The sequence below is a fragment of the Myripristis murdjan genome, chromosome 10 (assembly GCF_902150065.1).
Source record: "Myripristis murdjan chromosome 10, fMyrMur1.1, whole genome shotgun sequence".
In the NCBI taxonomy this organism is placed as follows: domain Eukaryota; kingdom Metazoa; phylum Chordata; class Actinopteri; order Holocentriformes; family Holocentridae; genus Myripristis; species Myripristis murdjan.
This window is the reverse complement of record NC_043989.1, coordinates 8,510,018-8,522,172: the sequence shown is the minus strand read 5'-3', so window position 1 is coordinate 8,522,172 and position 12,155 is coordinate 8,510,018.

The window sequence follows — 12,155 nt, the reverse complement described above, 5'->3', positions numbered from 1 at the left end:
AAATACCTAGCACGGTAATAATGCAAGTTGCACGTATGTTGTGATGGGCGTCCATACTCAATATCACCCAATAACTGTCCTTATAATGCCTTTACACACTGGCATGGCGAAGATAGATTCATTGTGCGAGTAGTTTGAAGCGTTGTTTTCAAGCAGCCCACCACACAGCCAAAGGCTAAAGATTATGAGAATATTGATCACCACAAAACATACTGAGGAATACACCTCCCACTTTACACCTAACAAAACTCCAGTATTTTTCCACAGTAATGGGCCATTTTATCAGTTAGCCTGAAGTAACGAAATGTTATGATTTGCACAACAGCATACTTCCCTTCAGCAAGCCTAATTTACCACTGAGACACATGGCATCAAAAATGTTAATTATTTTACTATTTCAGTCTGCGTCAAAGCAGGAATATGAAACAGAAAATGGCCTCAACTGCTGCAGTTCCTCAACAGCACTCAGGACAATAGCCATAAATCAATTTAGCTGGAGAGATATACTCATCCTTGCGGGCTATCATGTGGATTCAGAGGAGTGTGTTTGCAGATTGCTTACTGCTTAAACCATGCAACAACAGAACCAGCTCAACATTTCTCTCTGACTCATGCCGACACACTGAGACAAGTCACCAGGTTATGCAGCCTCGAGACAAAAAAGGGGGAAATTAACTGAGCTTTAGTCCAAAACATCTGGGTAGATTAAGGAATTGTATTAAGATGCTGAAATCATGCTGCATCTGAAAATGAACTCCACAGAATCCATGAGATTACACTTTTCCATATACTATGTTCACCTCACAGATGTCATACAAACGGCCCTTTCTCCTAATGAAGAAATTTTAAAGCCCCACTGCATATATATGCCAACAGGCCGTGAATCGTTGTGCCCAACACAACCATCCTAAGGCCTCTTGCAGATTCACCCAAAGACCATGATGCAGCTCCACCACCTTCTGCACCTGAGGCTGAAACCAAGGATTTCATAGAGTTCAGCGTAAGTGTGTGTGTAACCCCACTGGCACTTGAATTATTAGCAGGTTGTGGATTGAACGGGTTACCTCTGTAAGGCATAAGTGATTTTGATTTAAATGCCAGTGAGGCTTTCAGCATTTTATATTGCATTTTATGTGCAGATGAATTAGCTGATTGGACCTAAGCCATCCTACAATGTCCATAGTGGGGGTGCAGCTCTTGGTCAGAGGTCCAGAGGAGGACCCAAGGGTGAAAACTGATAGGCACTGAAAGGGAGATTATGTTCATATTGTCATCACCGAGAGAAATACAGCTTAATGTAGCAGTGAAAAAGCAATGCAATAAGATTTATTCAAACTGTGAGTCAATTTCTTCCTAAAACCACACGTGAAATAAGAAACACTTATGAAATGCTTAATATCTTTAAAAAATAAAGCAATGCATTGTAATCTCTAAAGCACATGTGCAGTCTTCACAAACTGGATCTTAGATAAATTGATTATCAAACTTAATGTTAATAATTTACTCCAAAAATGAGACATGATACATAGTTTTTTTTTGGACATGATCACTTCCACTTCAGATGTACAGAAACACACACACACCCTCAGTTCAATGCTTGCACTCAGGCGGTATTTCTGCTTTAAAAAAAAAATATATATATATATATATATCCACAAAGTGTAAATCAAAGTAAGGTGTAATTCATTTCAACAAGGTATAGGAGGGATGGTGGGTGGTAAGCCCGGCAGGCTCCTCTTGTCAGGGGATTCTGAATATTGCAAGAGAGCCTATAAACCACGCCAGACACCATTACTGAAACAAGAGCCCCGAACCTAGCGTTTATTCAAATTACGCGGGTGACACTCAAAACAGAAGCACGGCTAAAATAAGGGTACAAGAGCAGGCTGCCACTGACACCTCACATCTTACCTGCACGGGTTTCAGCCAGCCTGTCCGACCTGGCGGCACATAAACTTCCAGCGGTGCGCTCCGTCCAAACTTGCAGACAAGCAGCGGGCAGAGTGCGTCGCTTTGTCCTCTCACAACAACCGCATGTGCAATGTGGCACGATTGAATTTCTTCATAAACCTTGGGGCAGTTTTCGCAGAAACCTTTTTCGCCTAAAGGTTGCACCTTTAAAAAAAAAAAACGGCGGCACACGACCTGGAACAGCAGACTTGTGCGAGGATGTTGTGTGCGGTGTTGTGGTGTCAGGAGCAGAGAGGGCTTCAGCTTCCAGCTTCGTCTGAAACGCGTGCTGCTAAGAAATCTTCCCCAGGCATCCCGGTGCCGTGCCGCAGCTGTACTTCCAACAATCCCGGTGTCCCTTGCAAAAGGTAACACAGTTATGTCTCCTGCCGTCCCGGAATACGGGACGTTATTAACTCAGACTGTCCGCTAGAAATTCAGGAAGGATGCTGTGGAGGCTCACCAGCCGTTCAGCTGCTCTTTTGTCCGGTCTGTACTTGTCAGCTGATGAAATGCGCATCTAGTCCCTTTCCTCAGCATCTAGTCTGCCTATCAGCACCGGTGTAGAGGTTCATAAAAAGGTGGTAAACTAACATTTCCAGAGGATGATCATGTTCAAACAGCCATTAGAATGACAAAAAGGTTGCAATTTCAAAGAAAAAATATTGTCCTTATTCCATATCCTCTTATCACTTAAACATCAATTTAAAACTACTTATTGTAATGCATTCTATGAATTTAAGTTTATAGTAACGCATAGATTCTTTCATAAATATATGGGTAAACTGAGGTGAAGCGGGTTCACCTTCCACGACATCCCTGCCTATCAGTCGACCTGCCTCCTTTTCTCCGCACACACTCTCCCTTCTCTTTTGTAGTGGGATGCTGTTCATTAAGCTTACCTATGGCAGCATCCGCTGCGATGTAATTGGCGAACTCCCAAATCTTCAGTTTCTCACACTGGCTTTGACAAAACACAAAATAAAGGAAGAGCAGACTCTTGCAACTACACGTGTTATTGTTCTAAGAAGACTTGCAGCTATGGGTTATTCAAGCTGTTAATTAAACCGCACGACAAACAAACAAATGTCTTGGTGTTCAAATTAACTTTTTGGCTAAGAGGGGCTATCAGAAAGGTCTAGTTAGTGTTGTTTTGCCCTGTCCTCCATCTGTAATCAGCTGCATAAATTGCAGCAATGATTTGCAAAAGGATTCCTAATTTTTAAGTGCTGTTAAGGTGCATCTCAAAGCTCATATTAATTTAAGATGTTAAATGGACATTTTTTCCCATGTCTTTTACTTCTGTATAGCCTGCACAAGATATTAGTATGCTGTGGTGTTACCCCAATCTTATTTGACAGGCCTCCAATTTATAATTTCATTGACAATATTAAAAAAAAAAAAAAAAAGAAAGAAAAAAAAAAAAACTGCAGCAACATTTTGGCAAAATGTGAAAATTTCATCTTGATGAGCTCCAGTTGCAGAGATAAGTACACTTGCCCCCCAGCCATTTTCCTCCCTGACTTAAACCAAGAGCACATTTTCTTTGAATTAGCTTTGTGATTGAAGAAAACATACGAGCCTCCTATCTGATAGGCTTCAAATGATAGCATTTAAAGGATTGACCAGGGAAAGCAGAGTTTCATTAATTACAAAAGCAACAGCCAACTAATCCTACTAGAAAGGCATTCCGAGGCCAGGCCATTTTGCTTCTAAGAGAGAGAGAGAGAGGAGAGAAAGACCAACAATACCAATGGTAGATCAGAGACCTTGGAGCTATGGTCCACAGGCCCGTGGCTCAATAGGGGGGCAACAACTGCAGCTCTGACTGGGCAGTTTTTTTTAATCCCCGTCCTGAATTTCCCCCACGTCCGACCACATGCAGTGATGAAGTTATCACTGAGGACAGCTTTTCTCCGAGCGAAACCAGCCCTGGCCTCCGATTCTTGATTCTTCTATTGTACCCGGAGCACATCAAAAAGTTGCCTCCATCAAATGGCATTATCTGCATGAAAGGCAACTTCCCAACAATCTATCTCCAACTCTGCCATTCAATCTTCAGTCAAGGGCATGCAAAAAGAGAGGAAAGAAAGAAAGGACATGAAAAAGGAGAGGAATTCATGTAAGGGCTGTTGAAGGCAATATCCCTCCTACTTCCACCCCCCTTTCCTCTTCTTCAAGTCAAACTACTTTTTTCCCTCCTCTCTAATATTCTTTGGGGCTTTTGAGAGAGACCATATGTGAAAGTTAGTTACTTAGCAACATATTCACACATTTCACCCATATGAAGGTTCTTCTAAGTTTGGCACACCAGAGAGTTAAATGATAGATTAACAGTCCTTCACTTATTTGAACCGAAGAAAATAGCACATTCTGCTTCATAAAAGTGTTCTCTTACTACGCCTCGTCTTTGGTTTCCATCTTTGCTGCAGATTTATGTTTGTGTGAAACCTTCTGCAAGGTTTCTGCTTCTGCACTCACACTCAGAGTGCATGTCCATACAGTCTACTGTGCCCTCTATTGGAGGCCAGTCATTTCAGCATTCAGATTCAAAGGCTAACTAGTGTGATGATTTATCATGCAGTAAACAACTGCAGCTGCGCTTTACATGATGAGAGGAAAATTGCAACAATTTCCAGAGGGGACTTAAATAAGAGAATGGCACATTAATGGAAAAGTAAGGATTCAATTTAAGTTGGTTTATGCGGAACTTGTGGCCCACAAACAAGTTATAGATTGATTACAGAGTGTCTAAACAACCGGGAAACGCTTTTATCAGTGTGAACACCAATGCCTTTTCCATGCGTCCTGTAGTGCGCTGCCTTTTTTAGACTCATAGATTAAAGTCAGGAATAGGCTCTAAAATGAAGTGCAGCAACATACTACCCTATTATTTGCCGCCTTTGCTTCCCAGGCTACCTATGGCTTGCAGGAGACTGCTTGAATACACAAAACATGAACCAGAAACTTCACCACTGAAGCCCAAGAGCATAGCATACATTAAAGAATAAAAGCCCGTATCTCTCTTCAGCTCCGTATGTTTTACAGATGTACGGTATCACCAGAGAAAACAGATGGGCCACACCACAGGGACAGAGAGAGCTGTGGACATTACAAAAAAAAAAGAAAAAAAAACAACATTGACAAATTATGCATACACTCCCCCAGTCCACCAATATATGTGGGAATTTGTCCCCGTGGGTCAGATAGCGACTCCGCTGCTGTGTTCAAGACTGTGTCCTGTCTTGTCCAATGTCTGTTAAAGAGTGAGAGTAACAATGGATATGCACTCTGTATATATACAGTGTATTGCATTCACACTGTAAAAGCCAATGCCTTTTGTTAGTCTAGTATTGTGTTCGTCCAACTAAACGGACGTGTATAAAGGGATTGGAGAGAACTTGTCTTTTCATGTGGAAATGAATCCCTTCCAAGGGACAAAACAGCTTTCACCCTTGGTTATACAGTGAGGATTTTATGGAAGTAACTTCAGTTTTTTTTACTCTAAAGGAAAAAAAAAAAGCAGAAATTTAAGACCCAAATAAAAGTTTGTGTCAGCCAGTATCAAGAATTATAATGAGATGACAGTATTTCTGGCAAAAGAAAAAGAAAAAAAGGAAAAGAAAAAAAAAAGAGCCCATTGTCTCTTGCAAAGTAGCCTCAAATTTATTCAGTCGACGAAAACCTCTCACACTCGCCTACAGTGAGGGAAGATGAAATGGAGATGGATGCCTTCCTGCCAAGCTTTCAAATCTCAGAGGACGTTTCGAAGTGAGGTGGGCGGGGCTTGGTTCTCTTTCGAGGCCATTCTCCAAACATTTCTATTGGTTTTGGTGGGTCGCTATAGCCCCGCCTATCCTGAATGAGGAGCTGAGGATCCAGGAGGGCAGGGGAAGACAAGCAGAAACCAGACAAATTCAGGGAAATAAAATTTAAAAAAATGCAAATAAAAAATTGATGTTCTTTATGAATAATATCTTGAAAATAAGTGTAATATTGCTCTCCTTTTATCCCTGCAATTTTAGCCATTTATTTAAAACAAACAAACAAACAAACAAAACTGAAATTGACTTATTTAAATGTACTTTGTTTGTTGAATATTTCCATTTCTTTTATGCCAATACAACAAAATCAGTTCATAGTTCTGAATGCGACTGGACGTATAACTTTGTTCTTCAATGTATATTAAGTTAAAACACATAAAAAAAAAAAAAAAAAACTTTTAATGAGCAAAGGAGTTGTGTTGGATTTTTGAAGGCTTGACTAAAAAGACCTTCACATGAAATATCTTTTGAAATATCAAACAGGTTCATTGTCATTCAAAATTTTTGGACAGCATCAAAGAGAATAGACCTCTGGCATATCAAAGTTAGTGGTAGGAGCCCTCTTTAATTACATTCAGTCAATCTCAAAAGCTTAACATGCTGGAAACTGGAGAGTGTCCTCAGCTTTGTTGATATGTCAATATAATAATCAATCGGTATGTGTTTGTGGATTTTATGGTAAAGAGACTGTGGTCAAAAAGTAACTGCACTTTTTGAGATTGTCATGTTTTTCCTTTAATTGACTGTTTGTATGGATAAAACTGGAAGCCATCGGTGAATCAGACCCATTCAGTGCTTTTAATAAAGTTTGATAAATATATGGCAAAGTGAAAATTTTGTTGTTGTTTTTTTGTAATGTAAATCCCCCAAAAGCTTTTTTTTTTTTTTTTTTAGGAGTAGAAATTTGTTCATTGTATTGTACAAATGTGTAGTGGATGATTTGCTGCATGAAATGTTCTGAGAAGTGATAGGTCTATATTTAATTGTGAATATCTCCAACAATTTTTACATCCATTGTGGTGCAGGGGTCTAAATTTCTGAAATGACTTTCATGCATTTGGACAAGTCGTGTTTCCTCCTGAATCCCCCCATATCTAAGGGCAATTTGGTTGCAGTGCCCCGCAATCAATTTTTAACCACACTACTTAGGAGTAAGCATAAATGGCAGATAGTGAGGCACAGAGCTGTATGGGAAAGCATGAGGAGAAAAATCTTGAACATATAAAGCGCACTGGAAAGAAAAGGAAGCACTGACAGTCATATAATCAATAGCTTCTTTTTTTTCCTCTCTTGTAGCAGTTCATTGGTTTGCGCTGTACAAGTCAAGTGTATAAAGATGTCGGTCTCCTGCTTTGAGGACAGTTTTTCATGCTCTTCACCTCACACAAAGGAGCCAAATGCAAACACACTCTCCTGTTAGGTTGGAAATAAATGGTTGTTCAAGTTGAGCACCGACTTTACCATTGTCTGTTTGGACGCAGGCAAGACGTCACACAAGATGACAGATACTGCTGGATGCGTCTGCCCTGGAAGCTGAAACTTTTCTGCACTTCAAACTCTGCAGAAGTATTGTTGTGTCCTTCAGGTTTGTCCTTCGTTGTTTAGAACAAGTGTACAACGGTGGAGGCTCCAGAATATGCCCTCCAATACACCGCCTGCAGCTATATCTGAATCAAAATTAGCGTCACTTTGTTTGACAAACAAGTACTCAAAGTATAATAAATATACATTAAAGTTTAAAATCCATTAGGTTTTTTTTTTTTTTTTTTTTTTATTCATGATGGGGTGCACTGAACTTGAGATCACTTGGTAAGCAAACAGTGTGGCCCGTCCTGTCGAGTCTTCTTCCTGCTTTCTTTTCTCTTTGTGACTGAACTCTGACTTTCTCAAGGTGGCGCTCTTTTCTCTGTCTGTTCAGCCATGGTGGCTATTAAATGTTCATGCAAACTACCCAGTTCTTCTTCTGTTTATTCCAATTAAATCGCCAGACACTGAACACTAAAAAAAGCATTAAAAGTTTCTTGAGGACATATAGGAAATAATTACATATAGCACATAGACAGTTTACAGCCTTGGAAATGTTTGTTTTTATTTTAATTAATGTGTAAATTTAATTTTACAATTAAATTTAAAATAATTTTTTAAACCATTTAACTGTAAGCATAATTACACACCAAAACTGCTGTGCTGCATGGACTCACTCCATCTCCTTCTCTCCATAACTGGAATATCCCTGCACTGATAATGAATCTTTAAAGAATAACATTAGCACAGTCCTCTGTCTTAGTGATGACTGCGCAGCTCACTATTAGATGATTTTCTTTACATCCTTGTTTACAATGTGAGTGCTATGAAGTTTAGCTAACTCATCACTGCATCAAGCCAAGACTATTTCAGTTCCAAGTCCAGGTTAAATCAAGTTTGAACCAAGACCAGGTCCAAAGAGGCCTAAGACCACGTTCAGATCAGAGCAAATCAATTCCTTTGCCACAGCAAGACCAATTAGCACTGCACATGCCAAAATCTAAAAATAATGCTGAAAGAGTTTGTAAAAGATCAGCAGAGATGTAGATCTGAATGCAGGAGCTCTGTAAAATCGGATTTTAATTAATCCATGCGCACAAATTTGAGGATACAATACCTTGATGTAATCCTTTAAGTCTTTTAAATGCAGGGGAGAAAATAAATAAAAGTGGGATTTACACCCAGACAAGGATAAATCTCAGTCAGACTCAGGTACTGCAGCCTTGTCTGTTCTTTAAGAGTGGCTGCACAAAGTCAAATTCATTGCACTTTGCTTATAAAAGTGATTCTAATCTAATGTTAGCTAAGTACACCATTATATTGTCCCCGGTTGCATTGCCTTATGAAATAAAGCAATAACATTTACTCTAGGAGGACTTGGTTAAATGTAGGCAACTTTTGTGTACTAAAAGTGCCAGAGAAACAAAACAGCACCATGTTTATCATAGGCTGCATGAACCGTACTGTACTGCAACACAGGGCTAATGAAGAGATATGTCCTCCATTACGAGGCCATATTCCTGCTGCAGCGATTAGAAAACTCTCCAGAGGGGCTCTATCACAGGCTTTCATTGAGTCTAGACCTTTGCAAATCTTCATATCCTGCACAATTTTCATAAATTGAAGTCTAATGAGCGCGGTTGACATAACTATGATTTATTGTCTCACAGGCTCACCAATTTCATCACTGCACTGCAAATTATGAATGTCAAGGGTTTAATCATATTCATATATATTCCCAACAAGGGGAATATCATGGGTCACGTGAGTGGAAATGTCCTGAATATTGTTTTTTTTTTTTTTTTTTTTTTTTTTTTGTGTATTGTATTGTAGGTGTCATATGATAATACGTTCCAAACATGCAGAGCGCTAACAAGCTCCCTGAGGTGGCCAGATATTGTTAACGGCGAGCGCAGAGCAATATCTTCACAGGGATCTCTTTGGAACACACTTTGGTGTGCGGTGAAACGCTGGTATATTACAACTGTGCCATCTTCAAAGACATAATCACCATAACAACATCACTGATGTGTGTATAATTTGTAGATGCGAATTGGCATTGTAATTTGGTGATTGTTTTCTTTATTTATTTAGTTATTTATTTTGAACCGCTCGGCTGGTGAGAATGTGAAATGTAACTACACTTTGGAGCGATTCGAAGCATTCAGCTGTATGGCTGCTGTGTAAATATATCATGTCAATCACCGAACAGAGGCGATAGATAAAATCTTTTGTTACATAATCACGTCCTCTGATGTGATTAATCAAAAAATTGCTGCAATTATTAGAGCTCCTTTAATTTGGTTTTCACAGCAGCGAGGCTGGGAAAAAAAGATCTTAAAATTGCACTCCTTTTGTACTACTTGAAATCAACACAGATCTATCCCTTCATAGATTTACATTAAGGGCAGCGGCCAGTCAATTAGCTTCCCTTGATACCTCGAGGACCATCAAGGGTGTCCACTGTCGAGCGCAGAATGGCGATGGATGGCGTACAACAGACCTACAGCGCTCGGCCATTGTGAAAGCAAAGCAAGCATTGATAACAGCCTGTAGAACTATTGACATGATAACATTTTAGTCTGCCGGGCCACAGTGGCACTGAGCTGCAATAAATTGAGACGAATGATCAGTCGATGACAATTTCCATAATCGTTATACCTTCCGTAATTCATCAAGGTAATGATACCCGCGTCCCTAATGTCACATTTATTCCATTTTGTGCAGAGCGGCAGGCGCAGAACGAACCCCCACCACACCCCACCCCCTTCCAAAAGGATTGATTACACACCAACTGCTTTTTGCTCCTGCTCGTGAGTGGAGGAGCAATCTGTTATTCGACCAAAAATAACAATGAAGGGGATGGGAAATGCAATCTAATTCCACTCATTCAACTTCCTCTCTCTTGCAGTGACAGGCAAACAGGAGGCCATTACAGTTCAGCACTGGCACCGTTTGTGAACCAGAGGGAAGGGTAAAATCTCTGTTTCCTGGCGCTCTGAAACATATCAAGATTCATCATTACCACATCTCTCTTTTTCGTCCTCTTTAATGACACAATTTCTCCTTGACAATTATTCATCATTATTGGCAAATGATTCCAGTTTGAATGAGTGCTGTGATTCAATTACAGACACAGTCACTCAAGATTAATTCCCCGGCCTCCTGTCTTGCATATCTCTGCAGACGTGAAGACGCACCCGCACACAGGGGGAAAAAAAAAAAATCCCCATTCATTTACATTGCTGGTCTCTAAGGTCCGCGACCTTTTTGAAATAGGAGTGGCTTCACCAACTCTTTTTTTTTTTTTTTTTTTTTTTTTTTACTTTTCAAGGCTGCTGTCATTTAAAGAAAACATCACAGCATCTGATGCCACAGAAATCATCTACCTTCGAAAACTTAAAAGAGGTTCAAGGCCAAGAGAACAAACAAAGACTCGGCTGTAGTACATTGAGCAGACGAGAAAAAAGAGAATGCGGTATTACACACCCAGCATCATCCTAAGATTGAGCACTGTATTTGTGTAGTGGAGCCATGTCAATCTGCCGATAACAACGAGTCACTGCTTTCATGTAAACAGCTTTCTAAAGCATTACAAGAAGTCTATGAACATCAATACTGACTCTGTTTTCTCTATTCTACTTCAGTAAACACTGGTATAGTGAGAGACAAAATTGCCAGAGACCCAGTGATCACATTGGTGGGACACTTCTTGAGCTGAGTTGAGTTTGTTTTCACTGAGCCACATAGACTACATCTCAAAATCACCAAGGATGGCACAAAAAAGTCATTTATAAAGAATCCCACTGTTAACCTGGATATATAGGTAAACTGCATTGTGAGTGCATTGGATTGTATAGATAATCATACCTACATTAGAGTGGTTAAGCTCATATTCCCGTTATGAAAAACCTTATATTTACTCCATCTCGTTTTGATTTTACGCCATGCAAACTGATCCTTGCAGAGCATCACAGCAAATAAATAAATAAATAAAATACTTACTGCTACTATAAGCATCAACACTTCTTTCCCCTGTATTATAATTAATCTACTGTTCAGTCAAAGACAGTAGCTGGCCACTACATTTTTATCATATTCATTTACTGGCGGACTTTTCTATGTGTGGGCGAGACACCGCAGGTGGACAGAAATACTCTATTAGCTGGTTCATTAATAGTATCAGGGATTCTCATTTGCAGTGTATTAAAGGAACATGTAAACAGCTTAACCTGAATAACTGGAACACAACCAAAAGCCAGATTAGGCCTTTATTTTATACCTCTGCATATTTACTGGTCTGCGTGGGAGTTGCACAGCATTTGCGTCATGTGCATAAATCAAAGACTCGTTATTTGCAGATGTCATGTGCGTCCCTCAAAATTGTAATGTCACAACAAAGCACACGTGCAGTGCACAAAAAAAAAGACCGGCCAGCGGGGGAGTAAGGCGGAATTTCCGACAAAAATTTCACTCACGCCAAGCCTCACTTCCTGTCTCAGAATAACAACAAACAAAAACGGAGCAGCTCGAGGAGGTCTGACACCACCGGCACATCTCTGATTCAGTATATGCCAGACTTGTGGATGCACTTCATGCAGGGGTTAAGTTCAAGTAGATTATGTTTTCCCTGCCTCGGTGATTTAAATGCAGTTTATGGACCTTGTTGAGCAGCGCTATCTATTGTGCAAATTGTGTGCTCTGTGTAACCTTCTGCAGAGTGCCGCACTCAGTGCAAACCACAAAGATATACAACAAAGACAAAGCAAACGCCTTGCTTCCATATTTCTCCTACATACCCAAATCCCTCAACTTATACTATTTCTGCAAAAGCCCCTACCCAGTAGCCCTTTTGAC